Source organism: Triticum aestivum, chromosome 7B (genome assembly GCF_018294505.1).
Source record: "Triticum aestivum cultivar Chinese Spring chromosome 7B, IWGSC CS RefSeq v2.1, whole genome shotgun sequence".
Taxonomy (NCBI): Eukaryota; Viridiplantae; Streptophyta; class Magnoliopsida; order Poales; family Poaceae; genus Triticum; species Triticum aestivum.
Window position 1 is genome coordinate 694,209,658 of NC_057813.1, and position 16,665 is coordinate 694,226,322.

The following is a 16,665-nucleotide window of genomic DNA, read 5'->3' on the forward strand; positions in this document are numbered from 1 at the left end:
TTTGCCATTCCAATATACACCTTTGTGCATGATATGAGATCATTTGAATAAACTATGCCATGAATGTGGCCATAAGATTGATCATTTGGCTTGAAAGCCATTGATCTCCACACATGATAGGTCGTTTCTGAGAACACTTTTTTAAAATAATTTCCTTATTACAAGTTTATTATTTTTCCTGGAAACTTAGTCACATATAATGACACAATACAAAGGTTTTCTAATTTTTTTTAATTTTTCATGCCCGTTTCAAAACGCGGTCAAAAGGCGGGCTTGGCCGTTCCTAGCTAGTGGTTGAATCTTGGAATTTTTTGATGTTTCTATGATTAAATAGATATTTATGTACCTAGAAATGATTTTTGGAAAAAATAAAGAGCAAACTATGAGGCAGCTGCAATTCAAATTTGACCCGCTCCGTACTGAATCGACAGGAATTTGTCTTTTTCATGGGAGGTGGGTCGAAACTTTTGACACCCAACCATTTGGTAAACTGTGCATTAAATTTGTCCTAATATTTTAGAAAAATGATTTGATACAATTTCACAAAAAATATGTGGTAGGTCCTTCATAAAAAAACATATTTTGGGCACTCGTAAAATGGAAAAGTGATTTTTCGTGCAAAGGAAATACAAACTCCCTTTGTTAATATTGTTTGCAAATCCAAGATGTAAACTTGTGCAAAATATGATATCATTTGAACAAATATTTGATAGGACTTTCACAAAAAACTCATTTTGAGCACTGAAAAATGGAATGCAATTTTTATCTTGAATCAATCACGACCAATTTATATGGTCATAAGGTCATCAAACGGTTTGCTGCGTTCTGATTGGTCCATGGGTGTATCACGCGGATCATGCATCAACCACCGTCGGATGGTTCCGGATCCAACGGCCCAAACCCACCCGAGCCAAAACCCTAGGCCTGTCCTCATGGACATTTTCCACCCACCCCCTGCCTCCATTCTTTCTCTCATTCCTCCACCAGCGAGCCCCTCTGCTCTCCCTCGCTCCGAACTGGAGAACTCCTCCGAGAGGTGGAGCCGCCACCCCAATCTCTCTCTCCGACTTAGATCTGCCGCCGCTTAGATCCCGATACCCATCCCCACTACCACCGTCAACGACCCTCACCTAGACCGGCCCCAGATCGAGCGGGCGCTCCAAAAGTAGCGACGGCCGTGCCAACGCCGACCTGGATCTTGATTTCTCACGCAGACCCGGCAAACCCACCCACCAAGCACACACAACCGTCGCGGGTGCCCGACTGCTCCCACCCCACCCCTCGCTCTGATCCTATATTGGCAAGGTTGTCGCGGGAGCCGGGAGCACGAGCGGAGCGATGGCCGACGCGGGGTCCTCGTTGGGCTCGTTGGGCGGCACCGTGGGGAGGGACTTCGGCGGGGAGGGGGCCAAGGCCAAGGCCAAGAAGCCTAAGGCCGCTTCGGCCACCGAGGAGGGGGAAGGTCTAAGGCCAAGAAGCCTGCAGCAGCGGCCGCGGCCGCGCCGGTGGCGGCGATGACGGAGGCAGAGGTGGAGGAGCTTTCCATGGCCATCGTGCGGTGGCTGGTCAAGGACAATCTGGCCCGGGCCACGTCCGGCGGTGAGGGGGTAGAGGGAGGGGCGGAGGTCATCGTCAACAAGGACGCCATGGCTGTCACAACCCTAGACTTTGCTTGTATTAGTTGCATTTGAGAGCATCTTGCATCTTGTCTAAATTTCTGAAACTTGAATTGAGGATTGTTGAAACCTCAGAAATCTAATTAAAAGAAGGGCAAGCACCCTTTAAATTGCATTCTATGAACCCAAAATGCCCTAAAAATAGTTTTGTGAATTTTGGCAAGAGTTATATACCAAACCAAAATTCTGGAACATTTTTAAGGAATTATTTGGTCTCTGAATTTAAATCAATAATCTATTTGAATTTGGTGTTATATTCATAATATATAATGAATATGTTTTCAAATGCTTTGAAATGTTTTATGTACTTTTGGAATAGTCGAGAGAGGTAACATAAAATATTTCAGAATGTTTTGGCACTGTTTGAAATTCTTTTGAATTTGAAAACAGTGGCAAAATTAAATGGAAAGGGAAACGTAACAGAAAAATTAAAAAGAGCAGAACTCACCTGGTCCACTTACCTGGTGGCCCAACAGGACCAGCCCAGCTAGGCCCAACCCACCTCTTCCTCTCTCCTAGTGTCTTCAACCTCCTGCCAGTGGGCAGGAGGGCGCGTGTGGCCGCGGCGCACGCGCACGCGCTCGGCCAACTCCTGCTTGCCGCCTCCGCTGGAGGCTCCTACAAGCGCCACACACCCCCCGGGCCCCTCTCTCTCTCCCCCGTCCTCACCCTCTCCCCTGGATCTCTCTCTCTCTCACTCACCCGAACGGGTTCGTCGCCGCTGACCATCACCACCGCGGCCACTAACATCCCCACGCCCAGCCAGTTAGTGCCCGATTTCCGCCTCCTCGCGCTAAACCTCTCCATCGAAGGAAGCGAGCCCGGACGGCCTCCATCGTCTCACGGTCTCCTTCTCCACCACCAGCTGCCGAGGATATTCACCATCGATTCGGCACCTTCGTCGCTTCCCCGAGATCGCTGACCATCTCAACGCGACCCATGTGAGCCTCCGGTCGATTCCCCTCTCCTCTCGTGTCGATTTCGCGCTGTAGCCATAGATGCACCGGAGCCGAGTTGTGCTCGCCGCCGACCATGGCATCGTCATGGCCAGAGCCTAAAGCTGTGGCTCCCACACGCGTCGTCGTTCTCCTTGCTGCACTAGGAGCCTGGCGAGCCCCTCGGAGAGCTTCTCCATGCCCTGTAGCGCCATTCCCGTCATAGCCGAACTCCAGCCACCGCCGCAAGCTCCATTCCGGCGAGCTCCGGCCACCCTAGCTCGAGCTGCTGCCACGCCTGCATGCGCGCGAAGCCCAACAACCCATAGCCGCAAACCGCGCCTGAAAGCATCCCCTGTAGCGCATTCCGTGGCGTTTTTATCGTCGGAGTTGGTCACCGCCGGCTGAACTCCGGTGAGGTCGACGTGGCCCCATCATTAGCAACTAATGACATTGCTAATTAACCCCTAGAGCCACTGACAGACAGGCCCCACCAGTTGAACTAAACAGCTAATGGAATTAGTTAGGGTTAATCTAACTCGACTGGACCCACGCGTCAGTTTTGACCACGCTGACGTGGCTGTTGACCAGGCCCACCTGTCTGTGATGCTAAACATCACTGAGTCACTGACCAGTGGACCCTATCGGCCAGGTTTGACCTGGTCAGCTGCAGTTGACATGCTGACGTCACAGTGACGCAATGCTGACGCAGTTAACCATTTTCAGGATTTAAAATAATTCAAAAAATTCCAGAAAATATCCAAAACATCAAAAATTCATATAAATTCAACCGTAACTCAGAATGAAATAATTTATATATGAAAAATGATTAACAAAATCCAACCTATCCATCTGTACCATTTTCATGCATGTTTGATCAAGTTAACTTCACTGTTTATGATGAAACATGAATAGGACAACTTTGATAATAGTTTTGGAGTTGGGATTTGATGTAGTTTTTAATTCCACTTCAATCAAAATGAATTGTTATTGCATTAGCCCAAATCACAGCATGTTGCCATGTCATGATCATGCATCATACTGTTGCATTGCATTGATTGTGTTCTTCCTTGTTTGCCGATGTTTGTCCCCTCTCGATAGACGTGGTTCCGACGATGAGTTCGATGACACCGATGAAGAGCTATACTATCTTCAGAAGTGCCAGGCAAGCAAAACCCCCTTGTTCATTCCGATATAAACCCACTCTCTCGCTCCTGCTCTGTTTTGCTGCATTAGGACAACAACGATTCAACTATTACATGTTGCGGTAGTTGAACCCCTTTCCTTTGCATGACCTGTCATTGCCACAGTAAATAGATGAAACCCACTAGCATGAGTAGGAGTTGTTTGAGCCCTGATGTGCCTACTCATTCATGCTTGTTTGTCATGCCTGCTACTGCTTAGAGTTGAGTCAGGCCTGATTCATCGGGGATGAATTGGAGGTGTGTGAACATGTCCTACTGTGTGTGAACACGATTTGGTAAAAGTAGCAGTCAGAGGCCATGTAGGAGTACATGGTGGGTTGTCTCACTGAAACCGTCATGAACTGAGTTCTGTGTTTGTGATCCAAGAACAGTTACTACCACACATTGGGCTCCGGGCACTCCAAGCTCTCCCGACTTATTAATCAACTTGATCTCTGTCCAGGAGTTGCAACTAGTTTTTGGTGTTTGTAGGTAGTGCTAGTAGTCTACCAAGTGGCACCCGGTACAGGTGGGCTTGGGACAGACTAGGCACAGTGGCTAGGTGTACCAAGTGGCACCCGGATGGTCGGATTGGGAACCCTGCACACATCGTTTGGGGCCGTGAGCGACACCCCGGCCGGATCTCCTTGCGGATGGAACCCGAATAGGCGATAAACCTGGACGAGAGACTTGAGTGGTTAGTCAGGTCGTGGCCGACACCCTTGCTGGGCTTCCGCTTGAAGGTTGCCGAGTACATGTCGTGTAAACAACGATAAGTGGTGAGAGCGTGTGTGAATAAGTACACCCCTGCAGGGTTAACATTATCTATTCAAATAGCCGTGTCCGCGGTAAAGGACTTCTGGGTTGCCTATACAGTTCATAGACAAGTGTAAATGGATACTCTAAAATACGCAAGATAAGCGTGAGTGCTATGGATGGCATTCTCGTAGGGACACGGGAGCGGATCCATAGTGGTGTATTGATATGGTGAATATGTGGACTCGTGTGTGCCACCTCAAAAGAGTTACTTGCAGTCGTAGTTCAGGATAGCCATCGAGTCAAAGCTGGCTTGCTGTAGTTAAACCCCACCACCCCTTTGTTGATAATGGTGCATATGTAGTTAGTTCTGATGTAAGTCTTGCTGGGTACATTTGTACTCACGTTGCTTAATTTATGTTTTTGCAGAGAGACTTCAGCCTCGCTAGTAGTTCCACGTGGACTTCGATGTTTAGCTTGTTACCTCAGCTACGATCTTGTGCCCTCGGCAGGATCTGGTAGATAGTTAAGCTTCTCAGCCTTTTTCATTTCTAGATGTCTGTACTCAGACATGTTAAACTTCCGCTTGTGCTTTGACTTGTATGCTCTGAATGTTGGGTCATGAGACCCATGTTTGTAATATGTCGCTCCTCGGAGCCTATTGAATAAAATACTTGAGTTGTAGAGTCATGTTGTGATGCCATGTTGTATTTGCACATATCGAGCATATTGTGTGTATGTTATTGAAATGCTTGGTATGTGTGGGATCTGACTATCTAGTTGTTTATCCTTGGTAGCCTCTCTTACCGGGAAATGTCTCCTGGTGCTTCCACTGAGACTTGGTAGCATGCTACTGCTCCGGAACACTTAGGTTGGCCGACATGTGTCCTTCTTCGTTCCTGTGTCTATCCCTTTGGGAAAATGTCACACGTTGTCTACCAGAGTCCTGTTAGCCTGCTACAGCCCGGTCTACCGGAGTCCTGCTAGCCCAGTTGCTACAGCCCGAATTCACTCGCTGATGACCGACACATTCGTTGCTGGGTCATATATATGCATGTCCCTATAAGTTAGTGCCACTTTGGGTTCACGACTAGCCATGTCAGCCCGGATTCTTGGTCATATGGATGCTAGCGACACTATCATATACGTGGGCCAAAAGGCGCAAACGGTACCGGGCTTGGTAAGGCGACACTCGTGGGAATACCGTGTGTGAGGCCGCAAAGTGATATGAGGTGTTACATGCTAGATCAGTGTGGCATAGGATCGGGGTCCTGACAGCTTTGGTATCAGAGCCTGACTGCCTGTAGGATTACCAAGCCAAACTGGTCGAATTTGAGTCTAGAAATTCTTTAGTTATATAAGGGAATTGATTGTGGGACGGAACGTAAGGCTCTTTTTACTCCTTTACCTTATGCCTTCTGATCTGAGTCATCCTATCTTTCCTACGGGGTTAAGGAACTAGGCTTTCTATTCTTTCTATTAGGATCACGTGTTTCTAATCTGTAGACTTATAGGATTGATAGATTAAGCCTCAGTTCAGTTTCTACTATCTTTGCGTGTTCATAATTGAACTCGGAACCTTCATATTGTGACGATCGAGTGGTTATGCCACCATTTTGTAGGATGTCTCAATCTTTTGAGCATTTACAGCCGTTATGATGTCCGAGTCATCCCAGGTTTCTAAATAGTCTAATGCATTTGCAAATCCCTTCTTCCCATTCCCGCCGTCCCTTTGGGCCAGATTAACCACACTAAGCAGTGTGTTTAGGTACTTCATCCTCGATGTATATGTTGGAGTTATTATTATGACCCTAGGTGTCTAGAGTATCATCTAGTAATCTAGCCGTGTTTTGTGTCCCAGTGTGATGATTCTGGCCATAATTCTCGAAAGCATCCCGTGATGCCACTTAGTAGTAGGTATTCTACTCCTGGGTTTTTGAACCCGAGATTCACCCTACCTACTTCATGTTGATAGTGTTTGCTAGCTCCTTAGGTTATTAGTAACCTTTGTGATAGTCCTCGAGGTTCATGGTATATCCTTCTTCCAAGTACCATGAACTGCTTATGGCAGAAGTTCTTTGATCCAAAAGATCACAACCACAGTGATCTCGATGAGTTATCCATTCTATATTGCAACTCTGCCAGTCCTACCTTCTCCGCATGGGTTATCTGGAAGAAATAAGTTGAGCTTTGCTCGAAATACTAATCCGTGCATCCACAGCTCAGAAAATTGTATGTTCCTTTGAGTTGTCCCTGTTCAGTTGTCTTTTAACCTTCGTCTATCAATTGATAGTCAAGGGTATGCGCGCACTCGTGCATCGATGCCTATTACTCTTGTGGTCTGTCCAGCCATTCTATTCCGGAATGACTAGGAGAAACAAACTACAGTACCTCATCCATATCCAGGATTAGGTCAAAGTAGTTGCATTCCACAGATCAAAATGCCAATTTAGCTTTTGTTTTGTTCTACGCTGGAGTATTACCCTCTTTATGTCAAGAAAGTCATAGGAATTGCACACCATCTTATGAATTCTTGGCGCAGTGATACTAATCGCCATCATTATTCATTCCTCGGTCCCCGTGTTGTTGAACCGGAATGCCGACGAGTGAACTATGATGTGTGAAATCAATACTCCTAGCAACCGTGTTCCTTGGTAGTTAATGGACAACAATCTCATTTTTAGCGTGATGGTTATTGAATGGTCATTCTAAGATTGATCGTGCTACTAGTCCATATTTTCTTGGTGCACTCTTCGATCAATGAGTTAGGATCGTGTCAATCCCTAGCTTATTTTCTCATATCGTCTTGCCCTGAAAAGCAAGATTGTTCTCGAGCTTAGTAACATATCGGTGGTTCGTGATTTTCTGAATATCTTCTTGGAAGTATCACCAGGTTGTCACCTGACCGCTATGTTGTGCTCGTGATCAAGTTGGGTTTCGAAACCACCCTTTCTCCAAGAATCCATGTTGGATAGCCTGAGCTAGTTGGTTAAGCTAAACAACAACTTGGAGAGTTGGAAGATAAAAGCTTGTCCGACTCAGTTCATTCCAAAGGGATATCCTTGTGCGTGTGTGTTGAAGAAAGATGATATCTTCATTGTTTGATCCTCGTGGTCAACTGTTGGATCTATTGTCTTACCCAAACCTTTGATTTGCTTATGGACTATCGTCAAGTCGAGTCAGAACCAACGATGTTCGTAATGTTGTCTTACTCATGGTTGTTTCCTCGGGCATACACCATTATATCTTTTGGGTTTGACCAATGCTATCACTTGGTCAAATAATTATGGAATTCCATCGTAATGGAAACCTTGATGAATTGTTGTTGAGCCCATTAGCAACATTTTTATCTTCTCCATGATTTTGTTGAACATTAAGCTAGTGTTGGAAACTTTTGAAGGCATCTCTTCATGCTAGCTCATGAAGCACATGTTCGGATGAAAGAAGTAACTTCCTCTAATTCACATGCATTTGATGTAAGTTGCTGCCGTGAATTCGATAAAGCTTGTTTTTGCTTCCTCTGGAATCATCCCAAATCGGTCATGCATACGTGCGAAGCATTCTGTGGTTTGGAGACTTGCAACCTCCATTCTATATGTATCCTTAGCACACCAAGCCACTGATTGATTTGTTCAAGGAGAAGGAGTTCCTTCATAAGAGATAATCCGAACTTATGTAAGGACCTCGATATCCTCGATGAGGGTTCCCCACCTGAACTCGGTAGTGTTTTATTATAAGACTACTACATGGCCATGCTTGTCTGGTATAGTGTGTTCACATGTATGTAGCAGAACCAACTCATGTTTTGGAGCTTGCTATCGTAGTTCATTTCCCGAGAATCTCTCAACGCCATCTCATCGGTTTGTGTTGAAAACTTTCATTTTTCTAGACTTGATGAGTTTGGAATGTCCTGACCCCAACCAGATCTGAATCTCAGGCAGATATGATGGTTGGAACAATTCCCAAGAACTATTATATTGGTCTCTCTGTAACCCGGTAAAGTGGAAGTCGTGGCCAACACACCCAGCCGGAAGACCTATTGTTGTAGTATCTTGATTGAGGAAGTTGGCCACCTCCCCATATGGATTTCGTAGGATTTACTCCAGTGTTACTCCTTATGGATTCTTGTGCTCCCGAAGTCCGACCTTTTACTTGATGTTCTAGATACCAAACCATATCTATGAATGGGTTACGCTAGCACATCAAGGAGAACATTATAAGAGGAGTGCTAAATGTCTCTCGGTCGATCATCGAGATCTGCTTCTTTGGCATTGCTAAGAAAAAAATCCGAGAAAGTGATGTCCTCCTTTGCATCTTCATCGTCCATCACTATTCATCATGGTAGTATGATGTGTTGCCAGGATCCTCAGCACGGATGTTGGTAAGACCCTGATGAATATGGAAATGCTCATGTTCTTGAGGGCATGCTCACACACTAAGTTATATCCTCGGTATCAATTGAAATGTGCCTTCCGTTTGCCGAGTTGTCTTATAACTCTAGTTTCCTTTCCAAACTGAGTATGCCATTCCTTCGAATTCCTTCAAACGATCAATTGTGATTTACCCTAGGCTGGTATAGAGAATTTCAATGATCTCTGTATCAAAAGTAATTGGTTTTACCACTTAAGGGAATAATTCTATGAGTCACCTCCCCTAAGGTGCCCCAATATGGAATCATGGCAATTATCTCCTCTCTACGTTGACAACCGTTCACCACCTTTCTAAGTGTGGAATTGTTGTCTACCTAGTGAACCTTCGTCATCTGTCTTACTCCATCCCTCTAGCTGTATGCTCTACGTCTCAGCTTGAGAGATGTTTCAATATCTCACTCCATGAGTTGATCCCGAGTTGTTCGATCTTCAAGGAGATCGATCCTTTTAGAGTTTCCCTTTCCTCTCGTTGTCATGTTGGTTGGAGTTCTCAGAGAAAGACATCGAGACAAAGATGGTAATCGAAACGACGTTCTTATGAAGTGCAACCTAGATCGTGAAGATTGTGTTAGTTTGCATACCCCCCTTCATCTTACCCTACATTTGAATCTCGGGAGGAGATTCTTGTTTAGTGGGGGTGAGTTGTCACAACCCAAGACTTTGCTTGTATTAGTTGCATTTGAGAGAATCTTGCATCTTGTCTAAATTTTTGAAACTTGAATTGAGGATTGTTGAAACCTCAGAAATCTAATTAAAAGAAGGGCAAGCACCCTTTAAATTGCAATCTATGAATCCAAAATGCCCTAAAAATAGTTTTGTGAATTTTGGCAAGAGTTATATACCAAACCAAAATTCTAGAACATTTTTAAGGAATTATTTGGTCTCTGAATTTAAATCAATAATCTATTTGAATTTGGGGTTATATTCATAATATATAATGAATATATTTTCAAATGCTTTGAAATGTTTTATGTACTTTTGGAATAGTCCAGAGAGGTAACATAAAATATTTCAGAATGTTCTAGCACTGTTTGAAATTCTTTTGAATCTAAAAACAGTGAGAAAATAAAATGGAAAGGGAAACAGAACAGAAAAATTAAAAAGAACAGAACTCACCTGGTCCACTCACCTGGTGGCCCAACAGGACCGGCCCAGCTAGGCCCCGCCCACCTCTTCCTCTCTCCTACTGTCTTCAACCTCCTGCCAGTGGGCAGGAGGGCGTGTGGCCACGGCGCGCGCGCACGCGCTCGGCCAGCTCCTGCTTGCCCCTGCCGCTGGAGGCTCCTACAAGCGCCACGCACCCCCCGAGCTCCTCTCTCTCTCCCCGTCCTCACCCTCTCCCCTGGATCTCTCTCTCTCACTCACCCGAACGGGTTCGTCGCCGCTGACCGTCACCACCGCGGCCACCAGCATCCCCACGTCCAACCAGTTAGTGCCCGAGCTCCGCCTCCTCGCGCTGAACCTCTCCACCGAAGGAAGCAAGCCCGGACGGCCTCCATCGTCTCACCGTCGCCTTCTCCACCACCGGATGCCGAGGATATTCACCGTCGATTCGCCATCGTCGTCGCTTCCCCGAGCTCGCTGGCCATCTCGACGCGACCCATGTGAGCCTCCGGTCGATTCCCCTCTCCCCCCGGATCGATTTCGCGCTGTAACCATAGATGCATCGGAGCCGAGTTGTGCTCGCCGCCGGCCATGGCACCGTCGTGGCCAGATCCTAAAGCTGTGGCTCCCACACGCGTCGTGGTTCTCCTTGCTTCACTAGGAACCTGGCGAGCCCCTCGGAGAGCTTCTCCATGCCCTGTAGCGCCATTCCCGTCTTAGCCGAAATCCGGCCACCGCCGCAAGCTCCATTCCGGCGAGCTCCGGCCACCCCAGCTCGAGCTGCTGCCACCCCTGGATGCGCGTGAAGCCCAGCAACCCATAGCCGCAAACTACATCTGAAACCATCCCCTGTAGCGCATTCCGTGGCGTTTCCGTCATCGGAGTTGGTCACCGCCTGCTGAACTCCGGTGAGGTCGACGTGGCCCCATCATTAGCAACTAATGACATTGCTAATTAACCCCTAGAGCCATTGACAGATGGGCCCAACCATTTTAACTAAACAGCTAATAGAATTAGTTAGGGTTAATCTAACTCGACTGGACCCACGCGTCAGTTTTGACCATGTTGACGTTGCCGTTGACCAGGCCCACCTGTCTGTGACGCTAAACATCACTGAGTCACTGACCAGTGGACCCCACCGGTCAGGTTTGACCTGGTCAACCACAGTTGACCTGCTGACGTCAGAGTGACGCAATGCTGACGCAGTTAACCATTTTCTAGATTTAAAATAATTCAGAAAATTCCAGAAAATATCCAAAACTTCAAAAATTCATATAAGTTCAACCATAACTCAGAATGAAATAATTTATATATGAAAAATGATCAAAAAAATCCAATCTATCCATATGTACCATATTCGTGCATGTTTCATCAAGTTAACTTCACTGTTTAGGATGAAACATGAATAGGACAACTTTGATAACATTTTTGGAGTTGGGATTTGATGTAGTTTCTAATTCCACTTCAATCAAAATGACTTGTTGTTGCATTAGCCCAAATCATAGCATATTTCCATGTCATGATCGTGCATCATATTGTTACATTGCATTGATTGTGTTCTTCCTTGTTTGCCGGTGTTTGTCCCCTCTCGATAGGCGTGGTTCCGACGATGAGTTCGATGACACCGATGAAGAGCTATACTATCTTCAGAAATGTCAGGCAAGCAAAACACCCTTGTTCATTCCGATATAAACCCACTCTCTCGCTCCTGCTCTCTTTTACTGCATTAGGACAACAACAATTCAACTGTTACATGCTGCGGTAGTTGAACCCCTTTCCTCTGCATGACCTGTCATTGCCACAGTAATTAGATGAAACCCACTAGCATGAGTAGGAGTTGTTTGAGCCCTGATGTGCCTACTCATTCATGCTTATTTGTCATGCCTGCTAGTGCTTAGAGTTGAGTCAGGTCTGATTCATCCGGTATGAATTAGAGGTGTGTGAACATGTTCTACTATGTGTGAGCTAAGTGTGTGAACATGATTTGGTAAAGGTAGCGGTGAGAGGACATGTAGGAGTACATGGTGGGTTGTCTCATTGAAACCGTCCTCTAGAACTGAGTTCTGTGTTTGTAATCCATGAACAGTTACTACCATACATTGGGCTCCGGGCTCTCCAAGCTCTCTCGACTTATTAATCAACTTGATCTTTGTCCAGGAGTTGCAACTAGTTTCTGGTGTTTGTAGGTAGTGCTAGTAGTCTACCAAGTGGCACCCGGTACAGGTGGGCTTGGGACAGACTAGGCACAGTGGCCCGGTGTGCCAAGTGGCACCCGGATGGTGGGCTTGGGAACCCTGCACACATCGTTTGGGGCCGTGAGCGATACCCCGGCCGGATCTCCTTGCGGATGGAACCCGAATAGGCGATAAACCTGGATGAGAGACTTGTGTGGTTAGTCAGGTCGTGGCCGACACCCTCGCTGGGCTTCCGCTTGAAGGTTGCCGAGTACATGTCGTGTAAACGGCGATAAGTGGTGAGAGCGTGTGTGAAGAAGTACACCCCTGCAGGGTTAACATTATCTATTCGAATAGCTGTGTCCATGGTAAAGGACTTCTGGGTTGCCTATATAGTTCATAGACAAGTGTAAGTGGATACTCTAAAATACACAAGATAAGCATGAGTGCTATGGATGGCGTTCTCGTAGGGAGACTGGAGCGGATCCATAGTGGTGTATTGATATGGTGAATATGTGTACTCATGTGCGCCACCTCAAAAGAGTTACATGCAGTCATAGTTCAGGATAGCCACCGAGTCAAAGCTGGCTTGCTGCAGTTAAACCCCACCACCCCTTTGTTGATAATGGTGCATATGTAGTTAGTTCTGATGTAAGTCTTGCTGGGTACATTTGTACTCACGTTGCTTAATTTATGTTTTTGCAGAGAGACTTCAGTCTCGCTAGTAGTTCCATGTGGACTTCGACGTTTAGCTTGTTACCTCTGCTACGATCTTGTGCCCTCGGCAGGATCTAGTAGATAGTTAGGCTTCTCAGCCTTTTTCATTTCTAGATGTTTGTACTCAGACATGTTAAGCTTCCGCTTGTGCTTTGACTTGTATGCTCTGAATGTTGGGTCATGAGACCCATGTTTGTAATATATCGCTCCTCGGAGCCTATTGAATAAAATACTTGAGTTGTAGAGTCATGTTGTGATGCCATGTTGTAGTTGCACATATCGAGCATATTGTGTGTATGTTATTGAAATGCTTGGTATGTGTGGGATCTGACTATCTAGTTGTTTATCCTTGGTAGCCTCTCTTACCGGGAAATGTCTCCTAGTGCTTCCACTGAGCCTTGGTAGCATGCTACTCCTCCGGAACACTTAGGTTGGCCGGCATGTGTCCTTCTTCATTTCTGTGTCTGTCCCTTCGGGGAAATGTCACACAGTGTCTACCAGAGTCCTGTTAGCCTGGTATAGCCCGGTCTACCGGAGTCCTGCTGGCCCAGTTGCTACAGCCCGGATTCACTCGCTGATGATCGACACGTTTGTTGCTGGGTAATGTATGCCTGTCCCTGTAAGTTAGTGCCACTTTGGGTTCACGACTAGCCATGTCAGTCAGGGTTCTTTGTCATATGGATGCTAGAGACACTATCATATACGTGTGCCAAAAGGCGCAAATGGTCCCGGGCTTGGTAAGGCGACACCCGTGGGAATACCGTGCGTGAGGCCGCAAAGTGATATGAGGTGTTACATGCTAGATCGGTGTGGCATAGGATCGGAGTCCTGACAATGGCCGCCTTCGCGGAGGGCGCCCACATCTTCATCCACCATCTCTCCGCCACGTGCATGTCACTCCTCCCTAGCCTCCATTTCTTCTTTCCCCTGAATCTTGCTCTGGTTGATTCATGCCAGCAATCCTGATTGGTTTGTTTTGGTGGGTTCAATTACCTGTCGATGGATTCAATTTACTAGGTGGATCCAACTGATGAATTTGATGCTTGTCTGAAATGTTTTTGGTGTTTTGGGGGTAGGCAGCGGTAGTAGTTAATTTCTTGGCATCAGGTTAGCACTGGTTCAGAATCTGCCACTGGAGGGCACACCCATGGAATGCAGGAGGAACCGATAGTTTCAGCATAGCATTAGGCTTCTCTGTCCCTGTGTTGTGATGCTTTTGGGATGATGATAGTGATATGGGTGTTATCTTATTTGCAGGGCAAATGATGTGTGCTAGGACGGGAAGAGGCAGACGATCAACGCCGAGGATGTCTTCAAGGCGCTCGATGAGATCGAGTTCCCCGAGTTTGTGGAGCCCCTGAGGACTGCACTGGAAGGTCAATGTTGTAGCAGCATGAGCTATTCACAATAAAGTCAGTGTTATTTAATAGCATTAGCAATCAGAAGCTTTCTCAAATAGCACTTGCTGGATTCTGAGCTTGTAGAGTAGGTTTAGACACATGTGGTGTATGCATCGGTAATCCATAATCTGTGTCAGAAAACAAACATCAGTTTAGGCTGAGAGTTTCTGAACACATGAAAAGCTTAACATATTTCATGATGCGTTCAAACGATGATTCAAAGACACACGTGAAAATGAAAAAACTGGGATGTATGTATAGCTGCTGATCTCTTTTGTTTCCCCAAAAACATATATAGCCTTGGTTTCTTCCTATATATAGAATACAATTTTCAGTTACTGGAGAAACTTTATAAAATGTTTTGTGTGCTGTTCACCTACAATTTTGTTTAACTGTTCATGATTAAAATTCAGTGGCTCCTCTTCTTTATACACGTGAATGTGTAGTTCACCTACAATTTTGTGTGTTGCTCACAAATGAGTTTTTTATCTCCCCAAATAGGCCGCAGAAATGGATCTTGTTGGGTGCTAATTCTAGTTATTTTATATGAAGAGACACTTACCTTGCAGCCATCTAATATGCAATGGTAATAATATGTGATGCCTGATTTTTTTAGTTGTATATGCCATTCGTGCATGAATTCCTGTTCTTATGTACCAACTCCCTAATCATGTTTTGTGTTTTCAGTTCGCTATCTTAGGAGAACCTGGTGTGTATATGGGGAAGCAAAGCAACAACCCACAACTCGGACTTGCGACTCCAAATGAAGGCACCACGATGCACCATGCTGCTCCCTTGGAAGGCCAGCTGAGCGGCGTGCCAGCGAAGGCAGTGAACGAGCTGCTGCCATCAGGCACCGCCGGCAACCTGAGCAGGTACTACTGGTCGGCGCCGCTCCACTTCATCGCGTCCCCGACAATGTCTGCAGCTACTACTATGACAATACGTAGCAAATAACCAACACTCTATTTTGTTGGTATGAAACTGACTGTAGCATAATGGTCTGTGTGTTGTCTCAGGGGACTACAAGGACGAGGAGGGCGTCAAGCGCTGCTGCGTCGCCGGCGCCATCGACAACAACACCTCCCAGCTCCTCACCTAGGGATCATCATCGCCATCGCCATCTTCTAAATCTTCCGGCCAACGTAATGCTCAGGTACATCATACGAACTTCAGCACATCTCTTCTGGTTGACTGAATTAGTACTAAAGATGCCATGTTTTTCTGCATGGAATACTGCAAATAGCCTGATGGAAGCGCTCTTGTTCCTATCAAACTTCATGGGCGACATCCACAAGGTAGTACTCCTGCCAAACCCCAATTGCCTGATTTTTGCAAGTGTTTCTGTTCCGGGTTGCAACTTAAGCTGACGCTTCTTGTTTATGTAGCCACTGCATGTGGAGTCCTCCGAAAAAGAAGGGAACACCATCAACGTCAACTGGTATAGAAGGAAATCTGTACTCCACCATGTAAAAATGGCTAACTCTGGACCTATTCGCCCCACTGTGCAACGCTACACTGTCAAGTACAACATGAATGCCAGAGCTGGTAGATGATTTACACTTGAGGAGCCCAAGGTGATCTCCATCTTTGAATTACCCATGTAGGATGTTGTATCATCGGAGTGATCATTTGGTATTCATCCTGGCATGTACTTATAAAATAATATGTTGCTTTACAAGATAATAGAATCAACTTGATTACATGCCTTGTATGTTGAATTAATATCTGCATGCCATATCTGCGTATTTTTTTGCAGGTTCGTGAAGAGGGACAATCTGGTTTTGTGAAGGAAGGGGCCAGCCATGGAGAAGATTGTGCGGGCATCATATTGTCCATGGTAGCCTAGGAGCGACACCACCTCAGGTTCGTCACTTGCTCCTTCCCTTCTATTCTCTTCTTCTTCTCTATCTCCACATATGATCCATCCATGCAAATTTTTGCAGGTTGCACTGATCTAGTTGTGTGAAGGGGAACAAGCAAGGCCAATTACTGCTGCTGCTGTGCTCCCCTTGAGCGATCTGGTGAAGGACAAGTTGGTCCATAGGTCCTCCTCCCCTGCTATCTCTCTCTAGATAGGTTCAGTTTTCTTTTATTCTCATTCTAGTCTAAGCATTTGCAGATTCCAGTAAGTGTCTATGTATGTGGATCAAAAGTCGGAACATTCTAGTTTCGCCTCATTCTAATATGCATTTGCCATGTGTGTGGTTATATACACTTGTTTATGTTGTGTCTATGCTGTTGTGATACATGATAGCATTGTCTGGTGTAACAATTTGTTATTAATGG

The 16,665-nt window shown here is 46.0% G+C and overlaps 1 pseudogene; it reads left to right on the forward strand.

The window, feature by feature from the left end:
* Positions 1-1,338: 1,338 nt before the first annotated feature.
* LOC123158495 (uncharacterized) lies at positions 1,339-15,478 on the forward strand (annotated as a pseudogene).
* The last annotated feature ends 1,187 nt before the right edge of the window (positions 15,479-16,665 follow it).